Source organism: Nerophis lumbriciformis, linkage group LG31, assembly GCF_033978685.3.
Source record: "Nerophis lumbriciformis linkage group LG31, RoL_Nlum_v2.1, whole genome shotgun sequence".
Taxonomy (NCBI): Eukaryota; Metazoa; Chordata; class Actinopteri; order Syngnathiformes; family Syngnathidae; genus Nerophis; species Nerophis lumbriciformis.
This window is the reverse complement of record NC_084578.2, coordinates 12,751,631-12,775,000: the sequence shown is the minus strand read 5'-3', so window position 1 is coordinate 12,775,000 and position 23,370 is coordinate 12,751,631. Positions and strand designations below refer to the sequence as shown.

At 38.2% G+C, this 23,370-nt stretch overlaps 1 long non-coding RNA gene across 1 annotated transcript in view; it reads left to right on the top strand.

The window, feature by feature from the left end:
- Nucleotides 1–23,370, top strand: part of LOC133574403 (uncharacterized) — a 54,735-nt gene that overhangs the window by 78 nt on the left and 31,287 nt on the right. Inside the window, exons 1-2 of the long non-coding RNA XR_009811401.2 lie at nt 1–62; nt 5,412–5,506. The exon at nt 1–62 is cut by the window's left edge and continues 78 nt beyond it. This is a non-coding gene — a long non-coding RNA (uncharacterized lncRNA). The remainder of the gene's footprint in view (nt 63–5,411; nt 5,507–23,370) is intronic.

Below are 23,370 nucleotides of genomic sequence, written 5' to 3'. Positions count from 1 at the left end.
ATAGCGAGCTCAAACCTCTTTAATAATGTCAATGTTTGATCGGCAGTGTATGTCAATATAAAGTAAGTAACTTTCTTTACACTTCCATTTCCCTTGCTCGGTGCTTTAAACCTGGTTTCAGCCTATTTTGTGTGTGTTTTTATCCTAGTCTAATGCTGTTTGGCATACACTAGTTCACAAGCTAGCTAACTAGTGTCTAGTCTCTAGTTTGTCACATTTAAAACCAGGACATGTCTGTCAGACCCAATTTTCAACGGAGATTTATTTTTGTTATGCTATTATTTCAATAATGTCCTTTCAGATTCATGTTGGAGTTAAAGGGGAACTGCAGCATTATTATACAATGTTGCCTATCATTCAGAATGCATTCTAAGTCATTAAATATGGCAAGTAAGAGGTGGCTAACAAGTCAACTAATATGAGTAATCTTTTACGCCTTTTAAAGCCCTCTAAATCATCCAAAGAAACCACCAACAAAACTCTATTTACATCTCTGTACAATTTGCATCTGGCTCGCTGACAACAAGCTATCCATACACTTAGGTACAACGGAATCCATCCTATTTGGGTCCCAAATCAACCTTAAGAAAGTCAGTGACTTCACTATTAAAGTGGGTTATATTGTTATCACCAGGAAAGATGAGGTCACCTACCTAGATTCCATTCTAGAGGCTAATCTTTCCTGTGATAAAATGGCAACCAAGGTAATCAAAAAGGTCAACCAACGAACGAGATTTCTCTACAGAATCTCCTCTCCGGTCAACAAAAGCACCATGAAGATTCTAGCGGGAACTCTCGTTCAACCCTTTTTCGATTACGCACGCACCCCCTGGTACCCTAGTACCTCCCAAACCCTCAAATCTAGACTCCAAACATCCCAGAACAAGCTAGTCAGATTACTTCTAGACCTCCACCCCAGATCACACCTCACTCCTACCCACTTCTCCAAAGTGGGCTGGCTCAGGGTGGAGGACAGAGTAAAACAACTTGCACTGAGCCTGGTCTATAAAATTCGCTACACCTCCCTGATACCGAAGTACATGTCAAACCACTTCCATAACGTAAATGACCGCCATAACCACAACACCAGGGGGAGCTCCACTAACCACGTTAAGCCCAGATTCCGATCTAACAAAGGTCTTAAATGGTAACATTATCACAATTTCAGAAGGGTTAAAACCATTAAAAATCAGTTCCCAGTGGCTTATTTTATTTTTCGAAGTTTTTTTCAAAATTTTACCCATCACGCAATACCCCTAAAAAAAGCTTCAAAGTGCCTGATTTTAACCATCGTTATATACACCCGTCCATTTTCCTGTGACGTCACATAGTGATGCCAATACAAACAAACATGGCGGAAAGAACAGCAAGGTATAGCGACATTAGCTCGGATTCAGTCTCGGATTTCAGCGGCTTAAGCGATTCAACAGATTACGAATGTATTGAAACGGATGGTTGTAGTGTGGAGGCAGGTAGCGAAAATGAAATTGAAGAAGAAACTGAAGCTATTGAGCCATATCGGTTTGAACCGTATGCAAGCGAAAACGACACGACAGCCAGCGACACGGGAGAAAGCGAGGACAAATTCGGCGATCGCCTTCTAACCAACGATTGGTATGTGTTTGTTTGGCATTAAAGGAAACTAACAACTATGAACTAGGTTTACAGCATATAAAATACATTTGGCAACAACATGCACTTTGAGAGTGCAGACAGCCCATTTCAGGCGCGCTAAGAACATATATTTTTCCATGATTTTAGCACTCCGGTTAAGCATACCTAAATAGACACAAAATACTGCATTACACAAGACTATCCGAATGTACTCGAATGATTGAAAAAAGTAAATGTTTTTAAGCTAAATTATTGGTAAACACAGTTTATGTATAATAATTTACGTAAAACCGCAAGTAATGAATAACGTTTTCATCAATTAATATATTCTGTAGACATACCCTCATCCGCTCTCTTTTCCTGAAAGCTGATCTGTCCAGTTTTGGAGTTGATGTCAGCATCTGCTTTGAGTGTCGCAGGATATCCACACATTCTTGCCATCTCTGTCGTAGCATAGCTTTCGTCGGTAAAGTGTGCGGAACAAACGACTGACCATTTCGTCGGCTTTCCCCACAGTCTCGTATTTTGAACAAATTTCGTCCAATTTCTTGCCACTTTCGCATATTTGGGCCACTGGTGCAACTTGAATCCGTCCCTGTTCGTGTTGTTACACCCTCCGACAACACACCGACGAAAGTGAGAAAATGGCGGATTGCTTCCCGATGTGACGTCACGTTGTGACGTCATCGCTCCGAGAGCGAATAATAGAAAGGCGTTTAATTCGCCAAAATTCACCCATTTAGAGTTCGGAAATCGGTTAAAAAAAAAGATGGTCTTTTTTCTGCAACATCAAGGTATATATTGACACTTACATAGGTCTGGTGATAATGTTCCCCTTTAACTCATTCTCTTTCTATGCCACATCAATGAGGAATGCACTCTCAACAGGTGTAAAAGAAAGTGCATCTCTATCCTCCTTCAAAACCACTAAAAGAACACCTCCAGGTAACTACAACCCTAGACTAACACCCTCCCCCCACCACATCCCACCTCCCCGGATTGTAAATAATGTAAATACTTCAAAGTATATACTCTGATGATTAACTTGTGTGATGACTGTATTATGCTTAAACAAGTTGAAAAACTTATTCGGGTGTTACCGTTTAGTGGTCAATTGTACGGAATATGTACTGTACTGTACAATCTACTAATAAAAGTCTCAATCAATCAATCAAATCTCGTGACCTGAATATTAACCAAGTAGTATACCTTTTTTAAACGAGGAACTACTTTTAGTGGCGCCGTGATCACAGAGAGCTATCCAGTTTATGCAGATGTTGGTGTACTGAGCCAGAGAGCTGCTGCATCGCTTCCGGATTGGTAAAAGTTATTTCCAGATTATAGAAAATGCCACTAATTTAAGTAGAAGTTGGTCAACTTTGACATTTAACTTGGACATTTAGGGAGAAGGTGCTTGTTTGTGGGGTTTTTTTTGTCCCTGTGTGAAGTTTATAAATACTTCTTCATCTCAACGGGTAAATATAAGCATCCCAGTGAGAGCAGGTATGGTACAGTAAGTGATTGTTTTATTATGTTCATAGTTTGTCAATCTTATTTGGCACTTAGCAATGCTGCTACTGCTTATCACTCAGCTTCTATAACTTGTAGCTCATCCGCTGTATACTCAGGCTCAAAAATATAAGTTTCAGGATCATCCCCTTGAAGTCTGCCATGATTAGTAGTAGTGTTGTTGTTGTTGAAGGAAATAGCAAACGTGATGTCTGTGAAATGAACAGGCCACTGTGTGCTTAAAATGAGCAAAATACATAAATTATACATGTTATTATGAATGTGCCCGTTACTACATTACATATATAATTACAGCTGAATTTTTCAGCATTAAAAATGTACACACTTTATTTTAACACACTGGATTTTTAAACAAATATTTTGCTCACAAATTCAATGTCAGCATAAATTAATGTAAAAAAAAAAAAAAATTTAAACGCAACAAAATCAGCTCCATAAACTCACTGATCAAAAAAAGCTTTTGGAATAAAGACCTAAATTAACCTCAATAATTAGGTGATCAAAATAGTTTGACATGCCTTTATGCACACTGTCTCTGTGGGGGAAAGGGCTCCAGTTCTGTGAATGACGTCGCCCCAAGAGGGGGCGACATTTCCTGTCTGGCAATGGAAAAAGGGGCCTTTAGTTATCTTCCGATTAGTCAAAAACTAATCGATATTAGGGGGACTTAGATTCATTTTCCAGGGCAAAAAAATACATTAAGAGAACTTGATGGTGACATTTTTATTTTTTATTATTTATTTTTTTTTGGTGACATTTTGGTCATCATGCCGCTATGGGTCCATTAAGCCTGTGAGATGTAAGCAACTTCTCATTGATATTCACATTAAATCCTGGCCTGGTCCCTTCAGTTCTATCATGGCAGCACATACTGCAACAAGAAAGTATTTTTTTCTGGATTAAAACAAAAACTTTAAAATTTGCTCTCGTTTTAGTATTGTGATTTACTGCAAATACTGCATTTTACGGACTATAAGCCGCTACTTTTTCCCAACACTTTGAACTAGAGATGTCCGATAATGTCTTTTTTTGCCGATATTCCGATATTGTCCAACTCTTAATTACCGATTCCGATATCAACCGATATATACAGTCGTGGAATTAACACATTATTATGCCTAATTTTGTTGTGATGCCCCGCTGGATGCATTAAACAATGTAACAAGGTTTTCCAAAATAAATCAACCCAAATTATGGTAAAAAAAATGCCAACATGGCACTGCCATATTTATTATTGAAGTCACAAAGTGCATTATTTTTTTTAACATGCCTCAAAACAGCAGCTTGGAATTTGGGACATGCTCTCCCTGAGAGAGCATGAGGAGGTTGAGGTGGGGGGTGGTATGGGGTAGCGGGGGGTGTATATTGTAGCGTCCCGGAAGATTTAGTGCTGCAAGGGGTTCTGGGTATTTGTTCTGTTGTGTTTATGTTGTGTTACGGTGCGGATGTTCTCCCGAAATGTGTTTGTCATTCTTGTTTGGTGTGGGTTCACAGTGTGGCGCATATTTGTAACAGTGTTAAAGTTGTTTATACGGCCACCCTCAGTGTGACCTGTATGGCTGTTGACTAAGTATGCGTTTGCATTTACTTGTGTGTGTGATATTATGTGATTGGGCCGGCACGCAAAGGCAGTGCCTTTAAGGTTTATTGGCGCTCTGTACTTCTCCCTACGTCCGTGTACCACTTTGTACAGCGGCGTTTTAAAAAGTCATACATTTTACTTTTTGAAACCAATACCGATAATTCCCGATATAAAATTTTAAAGCATTTATCGGCCGATAATATCGACAGTCCGATATTATCGGACATCTCTACTTTGAACCCTGCAGCTTATAAAACTGTGCGGAGAATTTATAGATTTTTTATAATGTTTTCTATTCAACAAATAGTTTTCATACCACGCCGACAGAGACTCTGAAAAGCTTTGTTATTGTTTGTGCTATGGCGCCATCTTTTGACACAAGTTGCTGGTTGACAATGTACGTCCTGTCCCGTGCCGGAAGTATATTTGTCCACAGCGTTTCTGCTCGAAAAGATTCCTCATTCATCACTCCCAAGTAATGTTTGTACTTTTTACAATATAACTAAAACTACTCTTGCTTACTAAACCGTCCCATGTGTGATGTCTGGAGGAGTGTTTTCATGCGTATTTGTACGTGCTATCGTGATGTAATCAAGCTAGCGTCGATAGCATTAGCATATATGCTAACACGTTTTCTGTGTTAGTATTATTAACTTAAAATGGCATTCCTTTTGTATTGTTTCAGTTTCACAAAGTCACCAAAACGTCGCCTTGGACTTACGTTTTGTTTGATCAGCCGTTTTACTGCCACGTGACATGCACCGTATGGAAACAGTTAAGGTATGTAAATAAACATTTACAAAATCTTATGGTTTGGTGCGGCTAATGTAAGTAAAAATATTTATTTCTTCTAAAATTTGGTGAGAACTGCTTAAATACAGGTTAGCTCTATAGCCCGGAAATTACGGTTAATATAAAATGTTATTATTTCTGTAGCCATCATTAAGTTACTTTTATTCAGATCCTCTTCTGGGTCCAATGTTGACCTGACAAACAATGGAGATAAAGAGAAGACTTTTAAAGGCGCTCAGTCACATACATACTGAAATATAAAAATAAAATGACAGCTGCATATAATAGTTGCTCTATAATAAAACAGACCGACTGGGACACCTCTACTATTTACAGTATGCATTTATTTTTTCCACTGCATGAGCAACATGTTCACTATAATGTATGTCAGGTTCAAACACTGATGACATCTATTAAACAAGACAAGAAGCAAGGAAATAAACAGACATAATTCAATTTAGCTTTGAGGAGAATCGCGTAGACACTGTACCCTTGCACAGTGTCGTCCCACGCTCTGACGAAAGATTGTACGCAGCCTCTTTTATTTGGACTTTCCCTGATTACATGGCAACAGCTGTTTCTAAGGGAGGGGGGTCGTAAACAGCCATTGCCTTTGGTTACAAAACCGTTCAAAGAAAAGGATGTAAAACAGTTCAAAGAAAAGGTCGTAAACAGCCGTTGCCCTCGGTCACAAAACAGTTCAAAGAAAAGGTGTCTGGAGGGAGGTCAGGCCCTGCCTCCTCTCCGCTTTGTAGATCTCGGGTCAAGACAAAATCTTCATGTGGATTACAATACATCAAAGAAACCCACACCTTCATGTCGCTTCCCATCCTACACAGTGGAGTTTTACAAGCCTTTTGATTGGTAAGACCAAAGACGGCTTTTGTCCTCTCGCAGGGGCGTGCTGAACTCAATGTAACACAAAGTTTTGTGATAACTTAGATACAATTATTCTGACAATGTAGGGTCAATATTAGACAACGGTAAAATTTAAAGACAGGCAGTAAATAAGTATAGTATTTACTGAGGCATGAAGAAAAGATGGGCAGCACGGTGGAGGAGGGGTTAGTGCGTTGGCAACACTAAATTGGCCCTAGTGTGTGAATGTGAGTGTGAATGTTGTCTGTCTATCTGTGTTGGCCCTGCGATGAGGTGGCGACTTGTCCAGGGTGTACCCCGCCTTCCGCCCGAATGCAGCTGAGATAGGCTCCAGCGCCCCCCGCGACCCTGAAGGGAATAAGCGGTAGAAAATGGATGGATGGAATGAAGAAAAGATAAGAATAAATAGACTTTGGTGAATTGTCACGTAATAATCACGTATAATCTTTAACTTGTTAGGCATTTTTGAAACAAATAAACCATGACCAATGTTCCCTCTAAGGTGCGCGCCTGTGCAATTGCGCACTGCTCAAGTGTCCTCTGCGCACGGCAAATCTAAGCCACGCACAAAATCAAATAAAAAACTAAGCGCATAACAATTTTCGACACGACACTGACACGACAGAGAAAACAGTTTTCGTCACCATTGTTCAAATACTGTAACGTCTGTCGAGACGCTTTGAGGACATGAATTCCATCCATCACTTTACTGAGCAAAACTCTTTATTGTCGGCCATAAGCACATCACCAAAACATTAGTAAAAAAAATGATATCTAGCAAAACTGGTCATTTTCTGCAGTACAAACCAGACCAGAAGCAACTTTGTTATATCAAGAACAGCCGCTCGCTCTTTCTCACTTGCGCCAACACATGCACATATGGCACTTAGCCAGTGATGCGTTTACAGCCACACAAAAAGTCGGACAATTACAACACCACACATAAAGTGTCATTCCAGGTCGTTACACTATGATTTACCAATCAAATGTGTGCTTATTCTAGTGTCATTTATTAGAAATCTTAATGTATAAATGTTAATCATGAAATGCTGTTAGTATATTAAATAAATACTAATAGAAATATATTGTTTACAAACAGGAAGTTGCAGTAATGTACACATGATCCCCTGCTTACATCTCATTGTGCAACATGTCAATGTTTTAATGGGAACTAAATGCAATGTCTGAAAGGGGTACACATTATTTCCAAAGCAGGACCTCCACCCAGACAAACAATACAAGTACACAGTTCATGAAAAACAATACTTTTTGTTATTGTCATTGTAAATGGACCTAAACACTTATATTATAAAATAACCTCATGGAAATGACTGCTGTCATTTGATTATAGTAATAAGAGAATGTTGTCTGTCTATCTGTGTTGGCCCTGCGATGAGGTGGGGACTTGTCCAAGGTGTACCCCGCCTTCCGCCCGAATGCAGCTGAGATAGACTCCAGCAGCCCCCCGCTACCCCGAAAGGGACAAGCGGTAGAAAATGGATGGATGGATGGAAATTGAACTTGTTATTTAGTCAGGTTTGGGACATGTGTGCTGCTGGTGTAGCCACAGTGTGCACGTCTGATGTTGCTCACATGGACTCCACTGAATGCTCAGAGAGTTTTTGCGTTTGCTCACACACATGAAAAATTAGAGGGAACATTGACCATGACCATTATAAGTATATTCACAGTATTTGAAACCGATCTGTCATAACTAAATAATGCACGTTTTTGGTTCATGAATGGCAAAACGCTGGGTGGTGGTTGTGCCGCAGACGATAATGAGCTTGACGCGTGCAGTAATTCTCCAGTGAATTGTACATTGACAGGAGTAGCCTATTAAACATCCACTGTAGCTGAAAACCACTAACACAGTGCAAGTGCTTTTACAACTCCGTCTTAATGTTGTGTATACAGCACGTGAAACTTCAACAATTTAAACACTCGTCAGTGTACCCTGTGTGTGTGTGTGTGTGTGTGTGTGTGTGTGTGTGTGTGTGTGTGTGTGTGTGTGTGTGTGTGTGTGTGTGTGTGTGTGTGTGTGTGTGTGTGTGTGTGTGTGTATATATATGTGTGTATATGTATGTGTATATATATATATATATATGTATGTATGTGTATATATGTGTATGTATATATGTATGTGTATATATATATATATATGTGTGTATATATACATGTGTATATATATATGTATGTATGTGTATATAAATGTATATGTATATATGTATATGTATATATATGTGTATGTATGTATGTATATATATATATATATATATATAATGTGTGTATGTATATATGTATATATATATAATGTGTGTATGTATATATGTATATATATATATATATATATAATGTGTGTATGTATATATGTATGTGTATATATATATTGGAAGAGTCATTTAGTGAACAAAAAAGATGGAATTAATAATTTGGAAATATTTCATAACAATATTTCTGAATGCACAACTGTTAAAATGTCTTCCACCATCCTAACTCATCCACACACACTCTCTCACAAACACATTCTGTTAAAAATAGAATCTCTCGGTGTGAATGGCTTCAGAAATAGCTCGGAGTTAAAAGGGGTTGTATATAGTTACCCTGGGAGATTCCGTTCCGTCTCAAGTGACATCGCACTTCCCCGATGTGTAATGTGCCCTTCATATAGTTGAGGCGATGCGAGCCCAATGCATTCTCTGCACTTTGTACGCTATCATTAACTGTATGTGTGCATCAATGACGTGAAAAAGTGTTCCTAATTATTTCTCCAAAGTCCATTTTATGCCGAGAATGCTAATTTGTTTGCGTTCGTTTTTGGAATATTTGACCAGTGTTGCTTTTAGTATTGGTAGTATTCATTGTAGAATGAGTAATACTAGTACAGTACAAGACCAATATTTTCAGAATGTCCTGGTCCAGCTCAGGCTGGATGATTGTGGCAAAAATATTATATCACGATTATTTTTGGTTGATACTGTAATCACGATTAATAAACGACACAGGAAGTCCTTCATACCGACAGCCATCAGACTGTATAATGCATATGTTCCTTTTTGACTGTACTTGAATGTATAATAGACTGTATTTATATTATTCACATGTGAATAATGCTGTATAATAGACTGTATTTATTTTATTCACATGGGAATAATGCTGTATAATAGACTGTATTTATATTATTCACATGTGAATAATGCTTTATAATAGATTGTATTTATATTATTCACATGGGAATAATGCTGTATAATAGACTGTATTTATATTATTCACATGGGAATAATGCTGTGTAATAGACTGTATTTATATTATTCACATGTGAATAATGCTGTATAATAGACTGTATTTATGTTATTCACATGGGAATAATGCTGTATAATAGACTGTATTTATGATTCACATGGGAATAATGCTGTATAATAGACTGTATTTATATGATTCACATGTGAATAATGCTGTATAAAAGACTGTATTTATATTATTCACATGTGAATAACGCTGTATAATAGACTGTATTTATATTATTCACATGGGAATAATGCTGTATAATACTGTATTTATATTATTCACATGTAAAAAATATCTAAGTGTTTGTTTATTGTGAGCGAACTGTGGTGCTGAATTTCCCCCAGTGATCAATAAAGTACTTTCTATTCCATTCTAAAAGTGAAGTGAAGTGAATTACATTTATATAGCGCTTTTCTCTAGTGGCTGAAAGCGCTTTACATAGTGAAACCCAATATCTTAGTTACATTTAAACCAGTGTGGGTGGCACTGGGAGCAGGTGGGTAAAGTGTCTTGCCCAAGGACACATTGGCAGTGACTAGGATGGCCAAAGCGGGAATCGAACCTGGAACCCTCAAGTTGCTGGCACGGCCACTCTACCAACCGAGCTATACCGCCCACAATTAATAAATAATATAAATAATGAATAAAACAATTATTCATTATTTGAAAACATGCGTATTGCTACTACCAAAACTCAACTTTAGATATAATTTAGTTTACAAAAAGGGATTTAAACTAATACCGAATAAACCACAGCAAGTAAAATAATAATGGTAGTAACAATATATTTAATTAATAATAGCAATATGAAAAAAACTGAATTCTGTTGTTCCATTGTATTGTTTTTAATTCCGTTTTTTACCTTTTACGCTTATTTTATTTTGCTTTATATCAAATAAAATTTATTAAAATGTTCTTTAATTAATTGCAAAAATCCTCATTTATTGGTACATTACATATTTGGAAACTTTTTTAGGTCAAACCATAACAGTCGTGTAAATGTATCAATACGTGCTTTAAGTGCAATAAGTCTGTGTAAGGTTTTTTGAAAACCTTTATTTTGTTAGCCCAGTCAGACCTGGATGTGGCGCACCGCACTATTATTGTGAAGGGAGGAAGTATGCTGTGCTGAAAAAAGGAAACAGACAGAGAGAGCTCCTCTCAAATTGCGACTGCTGTTTGTACATTGATGTCACATCCATGATGTCGTTCACAACAACACAAGCGGATGAGATGGGTTGTAGGGGTATGGCCTGTTCTTGCCAGCTTTAGCTTTGTAGTTTAGTCGCTGTTTCAAGGAGCCGTCTCCACATTGTTTAGTTTAGGACGGGGCGGTTAGGTGTTTCGGGGATAAATGAGCGCAACCGAACATATTATTTTCCCAAACAAATGTTCCTTTTCCTCACAATGACAACATTTCACTCACATTTATGTCAATTTCCCTAATATTCTGCGTTCAACAGCAGTTTCAGTTTCATTGGTCAGTTACGTGACTCCGTCCGCAGTTACGTAAATGCGGAAATCAATTGTCTTTACTTTTTGTTGAGATTAATGATTATTGATTAGGCATACTAGCGGTGTGTCAAATGAAAATAAGTATTCGCCGCCAACCTAGAAGAAATACCTGCTGTCAATGAAGATGAAATAGCCGCCACCGGCGAAGAACTAATAGCTGCCGCCAACAATGAAGAATAGCCGCTGCCATTGAAGAAGAAATAGCCACCATCAACAAAGAAGAAACTACACAGTATCTTGTAAAGTATTGTCTCCGCTATTATTTTTTCAGAAAACGTCAAACTTACTTCATAAAGATATTATAAATTTACCCGGTCACAATATTAGGTACACTTGGACTAGGACCTGCTCAGTGGCCTAGTGCAGTGTTGTTCAACCACTAGTGTGCCGTGAGATGCAGTCCGGTGTGCCGTGGGAGATTATTTAATTTCACCTATTTGGGTTAAAAATATGTTTTGCAAACCAGTAATTATAGTCTGCAAATGATGTGTTGTTGAGTGTCAGTGCTGTTTAGAGCTCGGCAGAGTAACCGTGTAATACTCTTCCATATCAGTAGGTGACAGCCGGTAGCTAATTGCTTTGTAGATGTCGGAAACAGCGGGAGGCAGTGTGCAGGTAAAAAGGTGTCTAATGCTTAAATCAAAAGTAAACAAAAGGTGAGTGACCCTAAGAAAAGGCATTGAACCTTAGTGAAGGCTATGCAGAACAAAACTAAAACTGAACTGGCTACAAAGTAAACAAAAACAGAATGCTGGACGACAGCAAAGACTTACTGTGGAGCAAAGACGGCGTCCACATTGTACACCCGAACATGACATGACAATCAACACTGTCCCCTACAAAGAAGGATAAAAACAACTGAAATATTCTTGATTGCTAAAACAAAGTAGATGCGGGAAATATCGCTCAAAGGAAGACATGAAAATGCTGCAGGAAAATACCAAAAAAAGAGAAAAAGCCACCAAAATAGGAGCGCAAGACAAGAACTAAAACACTACACACAGGAAAACAGCAATAAACTCAAAATAAGTCACGGCATGATGTAACAGGTCGTGACAGTACACTGACTTTTAGACAAGAGCTATAGTGATGTATGGTTGGTTCAGGTTTAAAGTCATATCCAACAATTGCGACAACGACTTTTTACTGTCAACTGAGTTTTGTTTTTTAATGATTTCTGCTGGTGGTGTGCCTCTGGGTTTTTCCAACGCAAAAAATGTGCCTTGGCTCAAAAAAGGTTGAAAAACACTGGCCTAGTGGTTAGAGTGTCCACCCTGAGATCGGTAGGTCGTGAGTTCAAGGGCTGGAATTGGGGGTTAAATCACCAAAATGATTCCCGGGCGCGGCCACCGCTGCTGCTCACTGCTCCCCTCACCTGAGGGTGAAGGGTCAAATGCAGAGCGTAATATCACCACATCTAGTGTGTGTGTGACAATCATTGGTACTTTTAACTTTAACTTGCAGAGTCTCTGGTGGATACAAAGCATTTTTTGACAGCTGTTTTTAATTTAGTTTTAGTCTTTTGACAAAAATGTATTTTAATTTCAGTCATTTAAGTCCTCTAAATTAATTTAGTTTTAGTCAAGATTTAGTCGACGAAATTTCTCGACGTTTTAGTAGACTAAAATAACAGTAAATGTTGTCGACTAAAATGACAGTAAATGTTGTCGACTAAAACAACAAAAGTAGTGGTAGAGTAAGCAGTCTTGCTCCTTCTCTACTGTCTTTAATAGTAACAGTCATTCAGTACAGTATGAGTCATTTGGAAATATTAATTAAGGCCTACTTACTGTTGTGTTGATGTTTTGATGATTAGCATGCAGAGGACGCTTCGAGTTGGTTGTATTTTTCCCAGAGAAAATGGTGCCACAGAGTTTACGTGTCTTGTCTACCTTGCAAAGGTAAAACGTGTCCATAAGTCTTCTCTATCTTCCAGGGGTAGAAGACCTATTGTAATGATGTGTGCAACAATACAGAATAGGGATGTAACGATACCAGAATTTCATATCCCGGTTATTGTGACCAACATTATCAAAGTTATCATTATTATTGTGTAATTAGCTCAAAGGGCTTTTTAAAGACTAAAATAAATAGACACACATTTCTTGTTTGGTTCGCTGACATGTTTTAGTGTTTTATCTGTTTTAATAGCTAATATTTTATTGTTGTACTGTAAATATTTGCAGAGTAAAACTAAGATTTATTTAAATGGAAAGTGCATAACAAATAAAATCTACTCTAATTATTAGAAATGTCCGATAATATCGGACTGCAGATATTATCGGCCGATAAATGCTTTAAAATGTGATATCGGAAATTATCGGTATCTATTTCAAAAAGTAAAATGTATGACTTTTTAAAACGCCGCTGTACGGAGTGATACACGGACGTAGGGAGAAGTACAGAGCGCCAATAAACCTTAAAGGCACTGCCTTTGCGTGCCGGCCCAATCACGTAATATCTACAGCTTTTCACACACACAAGTGAATGCAAGACATACTTGGTCAACAGCCATACAGGTCACACCGAGGGTGGCCGTATAAACAACTTTAACACTGTTACAAATATGCGCCACACTGTGAACCTACACCAAACAAGAATGACAAACATATTTCGGGAGAACATCCGCACCGTAACACAACATAAACACAACAGAATAAATACTCAGAACCCCTTTCAGCACTAACTCTTCCGGGACGCTACAATATGCACCCTCCCGAATTTCTCCCGATTTCCACCCGGACAACAATATTGGGGGCGTGTCTTAAAGGCACTGCCTTTAGCGTCCTCTCTCACCTGAAAAGGAGACTAATATATATGTCTCCGTTATCCATAGGTTTATCTATAACCCATAAAGTAGGCAGGCACGGAGCTATTTCTCAGCGTGTGTTTATTCCAGCCGGCATGTTAATACACTGACACACAACATCCCTGATTCCCATCATGCATTGCTTCAAAACTACGGCAAGTAGTAATGTCCAAAAACATAACAGAGACGAAGCAGACGAACGAAGAGACATGGCGACGACAAGTAAGAAGAAGAAGTACGCTTGCAAGTTCCAAAATGATTGGAAAAAATAATTTCAGTTCATCCAGGTCAGCTCGAAGAGGAAGGGGTATGCTGCCTACAAATTTTGTAGATCAGACTTCTCCATTGAACACGGTGGCCGAACGGATATACTCTTTCATGAACGGATTATTTATATTTATTTATATATATATATATATATATATATATATATATATATTAGAGATGTCATTATATATTAATTTCGGCCTGCCGATATTATCAGCCGATAAATGCGTTAAAATGTTATATCATAAATTATCGGTATCGTGTTTTTTTTTTTATTATCAGTATCGTTTTTTTTGTTTTTGTTTTTTTTTGTTTTTTAATATTAAATCAACATAAAAAACACAAGATACAAGAAGTACGCTTGCAAGTTCCAAAATGATTGGAAAAAATAATTTCAGTTCATCCAGGACAGCTCAAAGAGGAAGGGTTATGCTGCCTGCAAATTTTGTAGATCAGACTTCTCCATTGAACACGGTGGCCGAATGGATATACTCTTTCATGAACGGATTATTTATATTTATTTATTTATAGATACAATATATATATATATATATATATATTAGAGATGTCATTATATATTAATATCTGCCTGCCGATAAATGCGTTAAAATGTTATATCGGAAATTATCGGTATCGTTTTTTTTTTTATCGGTATCGTTTTATTTTATTTTATTTTATTTATTTTTTTTATTATTAAATCAACATAAAAAACACAAGATACACTTACAATTAGTGCACCAACCCAAAAAACCTCCCTCAATTCACACTCTTTCACACAAAAGGGTTGTTTCTTTCTGTTATTAATATTCTGGTTCCTACTTTATATATCAATATATATCAATACAGTCTGCAAGGGATACAGTCCATAAGCACACATGATTGTGCGTGCTGCTGGTCCACTAATAGTACTAACCTTTAACAGTTAATTTGACTCATTTTCATTAATTACTAGTTTCTATGTAACTGTTTTTATATTGTTTTACTTTCTTTTTTATTCAAGAAAATGTTTTTAATTTATTTATCTTATTTTATTTTATTAATTTAAAAAAAAAGTACCTTATCTTCACCATACCCGGTTGTCCAAATTAGGCATAATAATGTGTTAATTCCACGACTATATCGGTTGATATCGGTATCAGTAATTAAAGAGTGGGACAATATCGGAATATTGGATATCGGCAAAAAGACATTATATATATATATATATATATATATATATATATATATATATATATATATAAGAAATACTTGAAAATATATGCACCCCCCCATCTCTCGAATTCGGAGGTCTCAAGGTTGGCAAGTATGACCTAAAGACAAAAATAAATATGACTAGATTTCGTCTCTGTTAATTGTTTTCATCTCAATTTTATTCGTCCACTAAATTGTCAAATCATTTTGTAACTGTTTTTGTCAACGTGCATGTGTTCTGACTCGTTATTGTCCTATTTTAGTCATGGGAAATCAGGTCGTTGACGATAACTAAGACAAACATTTTTAGTCAACAAAATTAACACTGATACAGAGCGGCTGTTTTTAGCAGCATTTATGTCATTTATGTGTTATGCACATGCCGAGATTAGATTGAAATAATACTTTTGTTTCATCAAGCCAAGATGTAATGCTTTTTTCATCTGAATTTAGCAGCTGGTTTAATTCTTGACAAAACAGTCCAGTGTTAAATGTCATTATTTTACTTGTATTTGTTCTAATATTAGACACACATACCGACAGAGCCTTGGTACTTGCGATGTGCTTCAGCATGTTTTGTTGTTGTACAATAAAATATTTCCATTATTCTATTCTTTTATAGACATCCGGGCAAGTAGGAGGATATTAGACGAGAAGCTCCAGGCAGAAGCCATTACACTCGTTCAGTCTGTTAAGCAGAGGGAGAGGAGCTCTGTGGGCGGCATAATAGAAATGCCCACATATGTACATCTGCCAATCATTGATTCTTCCCCAAAAAATACTCCCAAACACAGCAGTCAGTCTTCCAAAACAGTGTGCAAATGCACGAACCTTACAATTTGACACTTTGGCATAGTTTAACAGAAGTATCCAACATTGGAACATTTGAAAGTCAGGAAAATGTTATAAAGTTTTTTTTCTATTTAAAATAATTCTTATTTTTTTGTCTTGATGTGTTTTCAAAATGCTTAATCAATCATATTTGTTTTCGACATCTGCCCCTACTTTCCTGCAAACTATTCCATGTTACTGCGTGTGTGCAGACTAAGCATACCAAAACAGACTTGTTGGCGCAGTTTTTAGAGGTTTCTATAAAGATGAAACACAGTTACCCAAGTGGAACGCAGAAGAGAGAACCGCCCAGAGTGTCAACCTTTTAACGGATTTAGTGCAAGCTTGACAAATAGGAACGCTAAGGCACTTTTTGAAAGTTATCAATCTCGTCTCCTGTTCAAACACGGCCAACATCAAGAGTTCTCTTTTTCCTACCACTAACACGTGATAGGGCCACAGTGCGAATCACATCTGGCACTACAGTATATCATCCCCGGTTTAGATGGCGGTTCAGCAATTTGCCGTGCTCCGCCAAAGGCCGTGTTAACACAAAACACGGTTATCCGACATGAACCCTTAGAACCGCAGGCAGCCAACAAAATTAATTATTAAAGATTTTGGTAATTCAAAATGGTGCGCGTTTTGAAACGCCTTTCGTCGTGTAAAGCAGTGGTCCCCAACCTTTTTGTAACTGCGGACCAGTCAACGCTTGAAAATTTGTCCCACGGACCAGCGGAGTATGGTATTTTTATTTTATTTTTATTTTTTTAAATGTTTAAATTTTTTTTCTGTCATAAAAAAATAAAATCATGTGTGCTTACTGACTGTATCCCTGCAGACTGTATTGATATATATTGATATATAATGTAGGAACCAGAAATATTAATAACAGAAAGAAACAACCCTTTTGTGTGAATGAGTGTGAGTTGGTGCACTAATAGTAAGTGTATCTTGTGTTTTTTATGTTGATTTAATTAAAAAAAAAAAAAAAAAAAAAAATACAATTATTTTCTTTTTTTTTTACATTTCTTGTGCGGCCCGGTACCAATCGATCCACGGACCGGTACCGGGCCGCGGCCCAGTGGTTGGGGACCACTGGTGTAAAGAACGGCAGCCTCCGTATTTGCTAGGCAAGATCCGTGATAATGGTGTGTTGGCACTGCCAGAATCCACTGGTCACATTTTCCTTTCAGAACATCACAACATGCAAACTCATACTTGCCAACCCTCCCGGATTTTCCGGGAGACTCCCGAAATTCAGCGCCTCTCCCGAAAACCTCCCGGGACAAATTTTCTCCCGAAAATCTCCCGAAATTCAGGCGGAGCTGGAAGCCACGCCCCCTCCAGCTTCATGCGGACCTGAGTGACGTGTCAACAGCCTGTATTCACGTCCGCTTTCCCACAATATAAACAGCGTGCCTTCCCAAACACGTTATAACTGTAGAATGATGGAGGGCGAGTTCTTGGTTTCTTATGTGGGTTTATTGTTAGGCAGTTTCATTAACGTCCTCCCAGTGCGGTAACAACACACAACAACAGCAGTCATGTTTTATTCTACCGTAAAGCAGTTTGTCTGCCGTAAACAGCAATGTTGTTGTAATATATTGAGTTGGAGGCAATAAACAGGCGAGGTGATGAAGTACGTCTCTTTACTGTAGACTTCAGAACAGACTCACACACTTGACGTCAGGTGCGCAACACCACGTAAATCGTTGGCCAACCAAGAAGTAACCCCAGTACGCTATAGCCAACATTCACCAGGAGATGGCAACAGACAAACATAGATCACTCTATAACATTCCTCCCCTTTTAGAAATGGAAAAGTTACTCAAAATAAATAAACAACCCAACCAAAAAATGCAGCAGCTCAATTAAAAAACTGTACTTAAGCCACATTCTTTTTTTTTTTTTTTAGTACTCAACTCTTAACCCTCATTTGTAAACAATAACATGCTTATTATACAAACCGTATTCGTACACCTTTAACACAAATTTTTATACTGTCTTCAGAGATTCAGTTTTTTTGGTGGTACTCGAAACCTTTCTGGGTACTAGCGAAAGGGTGTTCAGCATGGTTAGAAAAATAGTGACAGAGAATAGAACAAGGATGGACAATTCAACCCTTAACTCAACAATGAGTAGATGAGTGTTATGTGTGTGTATATGTGGAAATAAATGAACACTGAAATTCAAGTATTTCTTTTATTTTTATATATATATATATATATATATATATATATATATATATATATATATATATATCCATCCATTTTCTACCGCTTATTCCCTTCGGGGTCGCTAATAAAATAATTATATATATAGCTAGAATTCACTGAAAGTCAAGTATTTCTTATATATATATATATATATATATATGTATGTATATATATATATATATATATATATATATATATATATATATATATACTTGACTTGGTGAATTCTAGCTGTAAATATACTCCTCCCCTCTTAGCCACGCCCCCGACCACGCCTCCGCCCCACCCCAAACACGCCCCCCCACCTCCCGAAATCGGAGGTCTCAAGGTTGGCAAGTATGTGCAAACTGTAACTACCGTATTTTTCGGAGTATAAGTCGCACTGGAGTATAAGTCGCACCTGCCGAAAATGCATAATAAAGAAGGAAAAAAACATATATAAATCGCACTGGAGCCCGGCCAAACAATGAAAAAACTGCGACTTATAGTCCAAAAAATACGGTACTCAGGAGTTAAACATGGCAGCATCTTAGGCTCAATAAGGAGCTACTTGTCAGCATTGCGGTTGATGCGGAGGAGAGGGTGGAGGTCTCATCCTTCTTTTAAGGAGATTTGGGTATTACCGTGCCAATCGGTGTTGGCGGCATGTTCAAAACGTGTGGAGATGAGCTTTCCGCCATTGTCGGAACATAGTTCACAGCGGTTTGAGAAACGGCATGAACCGCCATCTAAACCGGCGATATGTGAACGCTCCCAACAAAATGATAATCTCTGAAAAATGGCTTAAACTTTGTTACATGTTGATTAATGTTCCTAACTTTCTATCATCCATCCATCCATCCATTTCCTACCGCTTGTCCCTTTTGGGGTCGTGGGGGGTGCTGGAGCCTATCTCAGCTGCATTCTATCAATTACAGTAAAAGCGTTGGAATCAGGGATACCCATTGCGCTACTTGCCAACATTAGATGTGCAGTAGGGATGCGCGAGATAGGCAATTATTTCATCCGCAACCGCATCACAAAAGTCGTCAACCATCCGCATCCACCCGAACCAACATTTTAGCAAAACCACACCCGCCTGCACCCGCCCGTTGTTATATATCTAATATAGACGATGCAAGCATATTAGTGAGGTTATAAAGCTTTTGCCTGTTAAAGAAAGGAGACTGATCCAATGCAGCAGAGACTGCGTGCCACACATTAATATATCTTGGCCACGCATTAGTGGCTAAGATATATTAATGCGTGATAATATTATTTATCATTATTATAATATTATTGTCATTTCCATTAAGAAAGTGTTGACTATTGTTGCCAATGCCCTCAGATTAGGAGTGCGTTCCTCACACTTTGTGTGCGCAGTTCCAGCAAGCAGAACAAGGCTTTTAAGAAGTTAAAACAATGTTTTAGAAAGACTAGGCCTATATTTTCGTTAGGTAAAAAAAATGTTCTGAATTTATTTCAATGAATATTAACTTGTTAACGTTATAATGCTCAAATAGGGACGAGGGCGGAGTGCACAGTGAACAATTTCGCGACAAAGATGAACCTTTATTGATTGATCTGCAGCCATGACAAAATATCAGACAATCTCCATTGTCAACGACAGGCAGGAAAATAAAGATAAACACATAGCCTATGTTCTAGGCATAGGCTCATACGTTTTTAAGTTGAAATAAAAAAATAAATAAAAAATGTGCCTCATAAGCCTTAGGCTGTCAATCATGCGCACAAACTTAAATTATACAATAACATATGTATGTCATCTCTATTTAAACAAAAATAAATTAAATAAATAATAATAACAAATTACCTGCAACTTATTGGCCAAGGCAAATAGCTGAAGGGGGGAAATCAAACCCATCAGACTGCACTTTATCATCAAACTTGAATTATAATGAAAATAGACGGTCGCGACAAACAAAGCAGGCTAAATAGCCTTACATTGTCGCCAATCGGAGATGCGCTTCACTTGAAAGCGAGGCCAAATAATTATTCACACATAGTAGTATATCTCGAATAGAAAAAAACCACAATAAACGCAATTGCCTTAATTCCTTTGCATTGTAGTGCGCCCAAACAACACGTAACCATCAAAATTATTCAGCTGACCGAACTCAATATAGGTTAGACATGGGCTTATTTGGTATAGCCTAGGTAACGTAGACTAATTCGTTTAACATATCCAACCGTATGCCTACTTACTTTTTTTTTTGTTAGCACTATGCAGGAATAAAATGGCATCTACAGTGCCAGGATTCATGCGAGAGCGCCTGGCCTCTAAAATGCGCCCTGCTGCGCTGAAGGAGCGCTCACTTGCGGCACTTGTTGCTGGGACGCGGTGCCTGATTAATAATTGACTGTTTCAAAGAGTGCTGCTCGTTTTTCGTATGTGGGTAACAACATTTAACTATGTGTATATATTTCCGAATTGGTTCAACCGCCAACCGCCCGCATCTATTTAAAATCTATTTTTACCCACCCGACCCGCGGTTTATCCGCGGACTCCGCGGTTGTGTCCGCAAACCGCGCATCTCTAATGTGCAGCCAACGTAGTAGTTTCTAGCGACATGGTAAATTATCATGTTGTTTTTGGTATGTAGAGGGCCCCCATGACTAAGTTTGCCATGGGCCCCTAAATGACGAAATAGGCCCCTGGTGCCTGCTCCAGGCCTGAGCAGCTATTAATGATGTGTTCCATCTGTACTGGGACGTCGGCGTTTCCAAGTTCCTGGTCGGAATTTCAAATGGAGCGCCCCTTGAGGTCGGAAAGTTGCAACATTCTCACCAACCCTGAGTTGGTTCCAAAAATGGCTGCTGTGGATGTAAACGGTGATATATGCTTATTAGCACTTTTTATTATTATTATTTTTTTTGTCCTGTCCAGCTACTAATGTTGATGTAAATGCCCATATCGGCTGTACAAAAGAGAAGTGTGGGATACTTCCTTGTTGCCTTATTTGTATTTGACTTTATTTAAATGGATTTATATTATTATTTGGTGCAGCCGGGCCGGAGCAGGAGGGGATAGAAAGAGGAGAAAAAAAGGAAGACAGAGGGGGAAATTGTGGGGACAAGAGGGGGATAAGACAAAGAGACAACAACAATAGAACAACATCAGCAAATAGGATATGTACAAATATGATGGTAAAAGTGATAGCAAAAAAGCAATTAGTGAAATAAATAATACAGAAATTATAATGAACTATTATACTATATTATATACTATATTATATATTATATATTATATATAAATATATAAAAAATTAAATATATATTATATATATTATATATTATACTATTTTATACACTATATATGGAGCAATACAAATACCAATAGAAATTATTAGCACTTCTGATAAGTTTTTGTTGCACTAAATCAGCCGTATTGTTGGACGTTTAGTTATAGTAATGTTACTATACTGTACAGCAAACTGTCATTTGTTTTATACGTTCTACATCGCTAGCAATAGCATCTGTTTCCTCTTCATCCACCGTGTTTGAAGGCTGCAGAAAGAGTGCATATTTTACCATAAGTTGTTTACATTCAGACAAGACAAGCACAAGAATAGCCATCTTGATTTCCGACCTCGTAACTGGAACGCTCACAACTCGGCTGGGACCTACGTCATTCCCAGCTACGACTTCCGACTTCCAAGGTAAATGGAACGCACCATAATTACCAGTCCTCCAGGTGTCCTTGTCCCGGTGTGTTTGGCACTTTGGAATACGTAGGTGTGGCCTCGTGCTATTTATCTCTCCTGTTAGGGCAACTTCTTTTAGTCTCCCCATTCTCATACCACAGCCAAATAAAAGGCAGTTGTGTCTCCCTGATGTGGTTTTAGAGGAATCTTTTTGTTGGATCTGTCAAAGGACTTAATTGTTAGATTTGTGGGCTGCAGAAGAAAGCTGAATTCTTCGAAGTAGCACATCTCTGCAGCATTGATGTTCTTCTTGAGGTGGTTTGACAGTGTCTGTGTCTCAGTACAGGCTACGCGTAGCACACCAGAACTTTGGAAATAGGTTCTAAAAGATGCAGCAAGACTGTTAAAGGCCTACTGAAATGCGATGTTCTTATTTAAACGGGGATAACAGGTTCATTCTATGTGTCATACTTGATCATTTCGTGATATTGCCATATTTTTGCTGAAAGGATTTAGTAGAGAACATCGACGATAAAGTTCGCAGCTTTTGGTCGCTGATAAAAAAGCTTTGCCTGTACCGGAAGTAGCAGACGATATGCGCGTGACGTCACAGGTTGTGGAGCTCCTCACATCTGCACATTGTTTACAATCATGGCCACCAGCAGCGAGAGCGATTCGGACCGAGAAAGCGACGATTTCCCCATTAATTTGAGCGAGGATGAAAGATTCGTGGATGAGGAAAGTGAGAGTGAAGGACTAGAGGGCAGTGGAAGCGATTCAGATAGGGAAGATGCTGTGAGAGGCGGGTGGGACCTGATATTCAGCTGGGAATGACTAAAACAGTAAATAAACACAAGACTCTATTAGCCATAACACAACCAGGCTTATATTTAATATGCCACAAATTAATCCCGCATAACAAACACCTCCCCCCTCCCGTCCATATAACCCGCCAATACAACTCAAACACCTGCACAACACACTCAATCCCACAGCCCAAAGTACTGTTCACCTCCCCAAAGTTCATACAGCACATATATTTCCCCAAAGTCCCCAAAGTTACGTACGTGACATGCACATAGCGGCACGCACGTACGGGCAAGCGATCAAATGTTTGGAAGCGTACACACGGTACCGCGTCTGCGCATCCAACTCAAAGTCCTCCTGGTAAGAGTCTCTGTTGTCCCAGTTCTCCACAGGCCAATGGTA